The sequence below is a fragment of the Calliphora vicina genome, chromosome 2 (assembly GCF_958450345.1).
Source record: "Calliphora vicina chromosome 2, idCalVici1.1, whole genome shotgun sequence".
NCBI classification, from domain to species: domain Eukaryota; kingdom Metazoa; phylum Arthropoda; class Insecta; order Diptera; family Calliphoridae; genus Calliphora; species Calliphora vicina.
The window spans coordinates 23112354-23119397 of record NC_088781.1 but is presented as its reverse complement, the minus strand read 5'-3'; positions in this window follow the sequence as shown (position 1 = coordinate 23119397).

The window sequence follows — 7044 nt, the reverse complement described above, 5'->3', positions numbered from 1 at the left end:
ATCAATTCAAACGAATTAGGCAGAAATGAATTTCAATTCATTTCCAATTCAAATGAATTTGTAAAAATGAGTTGCAATTCATTTACAATTCATTTGAATTGAATTGAGTTTGAATTAATTCAAATGAATTAGAAAAAAGAATTAGCAATTCAAATGAATGATTCAAAAATGAGTTGCAATCAATCAAATTCAAGAGCAAATCTCTAGGGGGAATGAAAGATTTCTCCTACCAAAATGAAAATATCCAGTACAAAAAGGCTTTTGTCCTGTATACGCGCCTGATTAATTAAAACAAGGTGTTTGGAGTTTATTTCTTCAAGAAGAACTGATTTTTATTTTGAAATATGCTGAACAACAAAACATATTTAATATTCAAGAAGCAATTAATAATTTTTGAAATTTTGTGACCCACGACCACCCAACAACAAACTTTTTGCTAATATTTATATTATATTTATTTCAAAAAAATAAAACTATCTTCCAAAAATAATCAAAAATCAGGAAAAATAACAATGTATGTAGTTCAAAACACAATTGAGTTTCATAAATAAGGCTAATTATGATGAATTTAAAATTATCATCTGAAAGAAATCTACGTTTAGGGATGTTTAGAATAGAGGCGTACGAAAATAATCTTTCAACACCAGCTGACGATGGTAACGGCGCATTATATTTAAAGGAAGACTTTTTAACCGTCGATTAATTATACTGCATACTTAATGACATTGAAGAATCTGCTAAATATGCTGCGAATTTCGCGTCGGAGTTGAAAATGAATTGCTAATTTTTTTTCGAATTCGTTTGAATTAATTCAAAATCAATTCAATTCAAATGAATTGTAAATGAATTGAATTAATTCAAAATCAATTCAATTCATTCGAATTGGAAACGAATTGCAATTCATTTTTACCAAATTCATTTGAATTAATTCAAAATCAATTCAATTCATTTGAATTGGAAACGAATTGCAATTCATTTTTACCAGATTCATTTGAATTGACTCAAATTTCATTCAATTCATTTTTTTGTGTGAATGATTCGCGAATTAATTCAAAAATGAGTGATTCATTAACAGCTCTGAGTAGAATACATCTTTAAACATAAAACGATGAACTAATTTAAAAATTTAATTTGAATTCATTCATTTGTTGGTTGTTAATTTATATTAAAATTTGTTCATACTTTGAATGATTAAGGTTTTGTTAATTTACATCTTATTTATCTTTCTCTTTAAAATAAAAACAATACTAAAGTTTTCAAAGCAAAAATTCTTAATGAAAATTAATAATTTTATTTCTAATTAGATTTAATAAAAGCTTGAACTATTTAAAATATTAATTGTGAATAAAAGTAGGGTCCTCTTACATGAGTTTTAAATTTGCTGCTAAGATCTATTTTAAAAACATTGTTGTATTTCTATTTATTGCAGTTTATATACAAATGTTTTGTTTTGTTTTAAAAAAATTTTGAAAGTTTTGATTCTGCAATAAGAAAAAATCATTATTAAATTATGAAAACTAAAAAATATAATCTCAGTAGAAGAATTAGTTATTGTTTATATATGGAGTTTGACAGTTAAATGTCACAAAAAACGAATCAGCTGTTCTAGTGGCTATACCTAGTTTAATGCACCTTGGAATGTAAACAAAGGAACAATGCCGCCAACATGTTTTTTTAATAACAAATCGCCAAATTCAAAATAAAATAAATATATAAAAATAAAATGGTCCATGTATGTAATGGCATCACGTGATTTGGCAAATTTTTTTTTATTCGATTCGAAATTTTGATTTATAAAATTCAAAAATTCCTGGTAAAACTCGGATTTTTTTAATCCCTTCAACTGTAATAAAAAAGCTCCCTAAAGTATGCAGTACAAATTTAGAAATTTTATTTGCAAATAAATAAGAACAGACAGGTGTATGTGGGTTGGAGAAACTTGAAGAACGGGTTAAACTGACGCTGAATCCAGTGGTGCTAACCGTTTTTAGGTTAGCTCTTGTTTTCGAGATATACCGTTATTTCGAAAATGGTGAAAGTTCCACAACATATATTCGCGTTAATTAAAAACGGTTTAGTTTCTTAAATAAACTGAAAAAACCGAAATTCCGCAATAAAATTACTTTAAGAAGAACTCAAGCTCTTTTTTAATTTGTGCAGTCGTTTTAGAAATATAATTTTTTTTAGACAAAAACAATATTTTTTAGCAAAATTTCCAAATTATAGTTTTTTAAAACGCCATAAAAACCTGTTAATTTTATCTACGCGCATAGCGAAGTCACAAACAAAACAAGCTCTAAGTGAATAAAGTCTGTCCACAACTTTTAATTTTATTCACAAAAGATAAAACAAATATATCCCCTAATATTTTAGCAAAATACATAACTCGTAGTAATTAGATACAGCTTTCAGTGTTCTGCAATGTTTAATACTGCAATAGTCGGCAATGCAGTGGCAATTACAAAACGTCAAGGTTCTATAAATTTTCAGTTTGTTGTTGACTTTGAATCCATAAATTTTACTAATGGAAAATGTAAGATATACATATTATATATCAACGTGTAGGAAATTCTGTATTATTTTCAAAAATTTATAAAATTTTAAAGAATTAAAAAATTTATAGAAGACTAGCTGTCCCGGCAAACGTTGTTCTGCCATAGCTTCATATGCAATAATAAATTTTTACTTTGTATGGGAGGTGCTCCTATTGTTCCTATATAGGTAATTGTGAATCTAAACCATTCAGGGACCCACTCAAACACACACAACAAATTTCATCGAAATCGGCCCAGTCGTTAAGAAGGAGTTTAGTTACTAACACACGTACAGAAGATTATATATGTATATAAAGACTAACTCCCATATGCATACAAAATTTTTAAATTTATCAAAGGTTTATAAAACAATTTCCATTCAAAATTTTTTTTTTTCCTTTGACAAATTTAAAAACTGTTTATGCATATGGGGATAACCTCCTCCATTTTCGAAATAACGGTATAAAAAAAACGGTTAGCACCACTGGATTTAGCGTACTTGAGTTAGTATAACTCGACGGTCTCCCCTCTTGACAGAAAAAAAGTATCAATTTCGTGTACAGTTAATATTGCCCGGTCACAAAGTATACAGAAGCGTCAAATTTGACAGTTCAAAAACACTAAAATCAGCTATTTTTGAAATTGTTTCGATATAAAGAGAAAACAAATTTGGGGTTTAATGCAGACAGTGCGTTAAAACAAACAACTATATAAATAAGCACAAAACCAAAACAGTTGAAATTGTTTCGAGTGAAAGAGACAAATATATTTTTTGCCGTGTTGCCTCTGTATACTTTGTGGCCCGGTTTTCGCCATACTTTACAGTATAATTTCAGAGAACTTAGAACTAACTTGTGCAAAATTTTATGAGGATTGACTCATAATCAACATATTTATGACTGTTCAAACAGTATTCCGTGGAGATATTTGTATGGGGGCTAGGTGAAATCAAGGACCGACATTCTGAGGACCCTAAATAACTTGCACAATATATCAATTATGATTCTGGTGCGATTTCTATCAGGATAATCAGAATAATATGCCCATAAATTGCTGAGAATAAGAACCTATATCTCGAATACTAAATCATGAACTTATACAATATTGAAGGATATTATATTGTTACGAGAGTGTACTTGAATTCAAATATAACGGACTTAATGACTGGTTTAAAGTTGCATAATGTTCCTCATCAACATAGCTCTGGAACATAAAACATTGAATAAAAGCTTTGAGTTCATCATTGATTGTAAGTATGGCAACACTAAATGTTTGAGCTTAAAGCCTAGTACTCTGTTCATATTTGCGAAAAATTATGTTTTTTTCATGCGAAAAATTTTATATGCTGTTTGACAGTTTTAATTTCGTGCGAAAGAAGTGCTGCTTATGTTATTTCGTGTGGAAAAATAAGGTTGCCAGATGTATTTCACGTTTTCCACAATAAAAACAGAGTACTGCTTTTGCGAAATTATTTCGCATATATTTCATTCCAAATATTTTATATGTAGTTTGACAGCATTTCGCACGGAATTTTGAACAGAGTACCTAGCTTAACATCGAAAGCTCTAGAATTGGAATATACGATTTAAGAACAATCTAGACTACTCGACTGCAGATGGCAGTGTTATAAATAGTGGCAGAGGTCGTTAGTTAGTTCATGAAATACACTGTGTAAATAAACATCAACTGTGTGCCTTAAAGTGTGCTGTATTTTCCAGTGAATTCGTGTATAGTATAAACGTGTGTATGTTTATAACACATAATGACATTTAAATTGTTGTTGTTGTACATTTTAAATAAATAAAGAGTTGTTAAAATTTTCTAACTACTAAACGGCTTTTATTTGTAATCAAAAGTATCTGGTTTATTTAAAGGAAATAAACCAACGTTTTAAAAAGGTTAAAACGTAACAATATGAAAGGCATTTCCAACACCTTTCCAAAGAATATATCAAAGCAAATAACTGCATATTAGTTTTTTTTTTTTTTAAAAAGCAAATATCAGCTTATTCATGGGCAGTCGAAGTTGACATATGCAAGCAACGTGTACAGAGTAGCATTAAAAGTGTAATTTTGATATACGTAAATTAAAACGTTTTTTATAATTTATTAAACAAAGAACAAAAAAATTTGTGTAATTCTAACTTAACCTCAAATAAATGACTTTTTCCATAAATATCAAAAATGCAAAGTGCATAAGATTTTTTTTTGTGAACATTGTTAATAAAAGAATTCTGAATTTAATTTTTGTTGTTTTTCGTTTCGGTTTTTGATTTATATCATTTTCTTTCAGTTCGTTATATTTTAAGCTGAGGCTCTAATGTGAAAAAATAATAAGAAAAAAATCTATGCTGTTTACAATTTTATTTTCAGTGAAATTGATTTAAATAATGTTTCATAACAAGATTTAGCTTCGTTAAAGCAAAAGATCTATTTGTAAAAATTGATCATTAAGGTGGCAAATGCGGCAGAACAAAAAAATAGTTAAAATTTACGTTTTTCGAAAGTGTTAACAATCATTTTTAATTTTGGTAATAAGTTCTTAAAATCAAGTAATTTAAACTTTTTAAATTCGGATTATACTTTACATATATCTTCTTCTATCTTACAAAAATAATACCGGTAAAATTTATTTTGTTTTATGTGTTAATTAATGATTTTATGAAAACCATCAAGTAAACATAAAATTTCCTTAAAATCGTACTTTGAGGACAAAAATCGATCATAAAAAATCTGGCAACAGGGGCCAGAATTTGTTTTTTTAAACAATGAACGGTCTTACCGATAGTATGCATTATACCATTTAGTAAACTGCATTATCTCCCACAGTTGTATTTATATGCACGACACACTGTGATATATACAAAAGCTAACAGCAGTAGAAAGGTTGATGACTTGGATAAATACGTATGTGCGTGTTGCTAATCTACTGACCAATAGGTGGCACTTATAAAATCACATGGGGGAGTTTAATTTAAAAATTAAATTAAAATTAATCAAAATTAGAAAATGTCATGATAATAATAAATAATTTTCTTAAAGAAGTCGCAAATTAATTAAACAAAAACTTTAATAATTAACACAATTTTAAACAATTTGCTGTTCTTAATATTTTAATACACTTTAAGTGTTTGTATTTTTTATTAAAAATACTTATTGATCTTTATATGTATATAGTGTATATTTTTGTATCCATAGTGGTTTTATTTAAATTATTAAAATATATATTTATCATAGTAATAAATAGTTGTTAATAATCTACAACAAACTAAATACAAACTAGTGACACTCACTGATTGGGGACTTATTTACACGTTTAATTCCACACAGATTTTAAGATGCTCTCCTCTGTCACCAGTGACAATAGATTTATGATGGCTGCCGCTGCTGCTTTCCATTTATTTTATCATGATGCGTAATAATGCATTTTAATAAGTATTTTTTTAAATTGTGGAAGATGAAAGATAAGAAATTATTTTTGATTAGATTTAAAAGAAGGAAGACTGAAAAATAAAAATATTTTAAATTAAAAAAGGTATTTATTAGCTAAATATTGGATTTAAAACAAATATGTTATTATCATTTACATGTATTTAATTATGTATTTAGCAAATTGATTCGAAATTTATATTTTCCTTGACATTTATTTTAATATTTACTGCAAATATTTCAAATTGTTCATTCTGATTAAGACAAATTCATAATTTTGTTTTCATATTTTTTTTTGCCCTTCATAATTATGATTTAATCTACAATTTGTTGAACATGCTGATGATAATGAAGTTGCTTTTAGATTGTTGTTGCTGATTTTTTTGTTGTTTTTCTGTTCTGTACCCAGTTTGTCACTTGTCATACTTTTTGTTTAATCCCTCAAAAATGTTGTTGATGTTGAGGATGGTGCTGCTGCTGCTGATGATGATGGTGTGTTTTTTTTTCATTCTTGTTATTTGTTGATGATAAGTTTATCAGATAAGTTATCTGTGCATTTACTTCAGCTACATGTTGAGATGCTGTTGCTGCTGTTTCTTTTCACTAATATCTTCTTCATCAGCCACAGCAGGAGGAGTAGCAGCTAATTCAATAACTTACTGCTGGTGTTACACTGGAGGTACAAAGGTGATGTCTGTCTGATGTCTTATGTTTGAGAATTTAATGGACAAATTATGTTTTAATAGTTGAGAGAAGTTGAAAGTGAAACGTGCAAATAGTGAATAAAATATTGTATCGTTTTTACCTTTTAAAAATGGTGGTTTATTTCCTTTAAATAAACCGGAAACTTTTGATTGCAAATAAAAGCAGTTTAATAGTTTAGAATTGTAACAAATCTTTATTTATTTAAATTTACACAACAACTGTTTAAAAACACTTATTTTACACAGTTTATAATGTGCAAGAATACACTGGCAATGCAGTTGATGTTAATTCTAACAGCCCAACTGACTGCAACCAGCAGCTTCATGAATTATCTTAACGGACAAAACTAGAATGTTCTATTTCTGGAGATTTTAGCA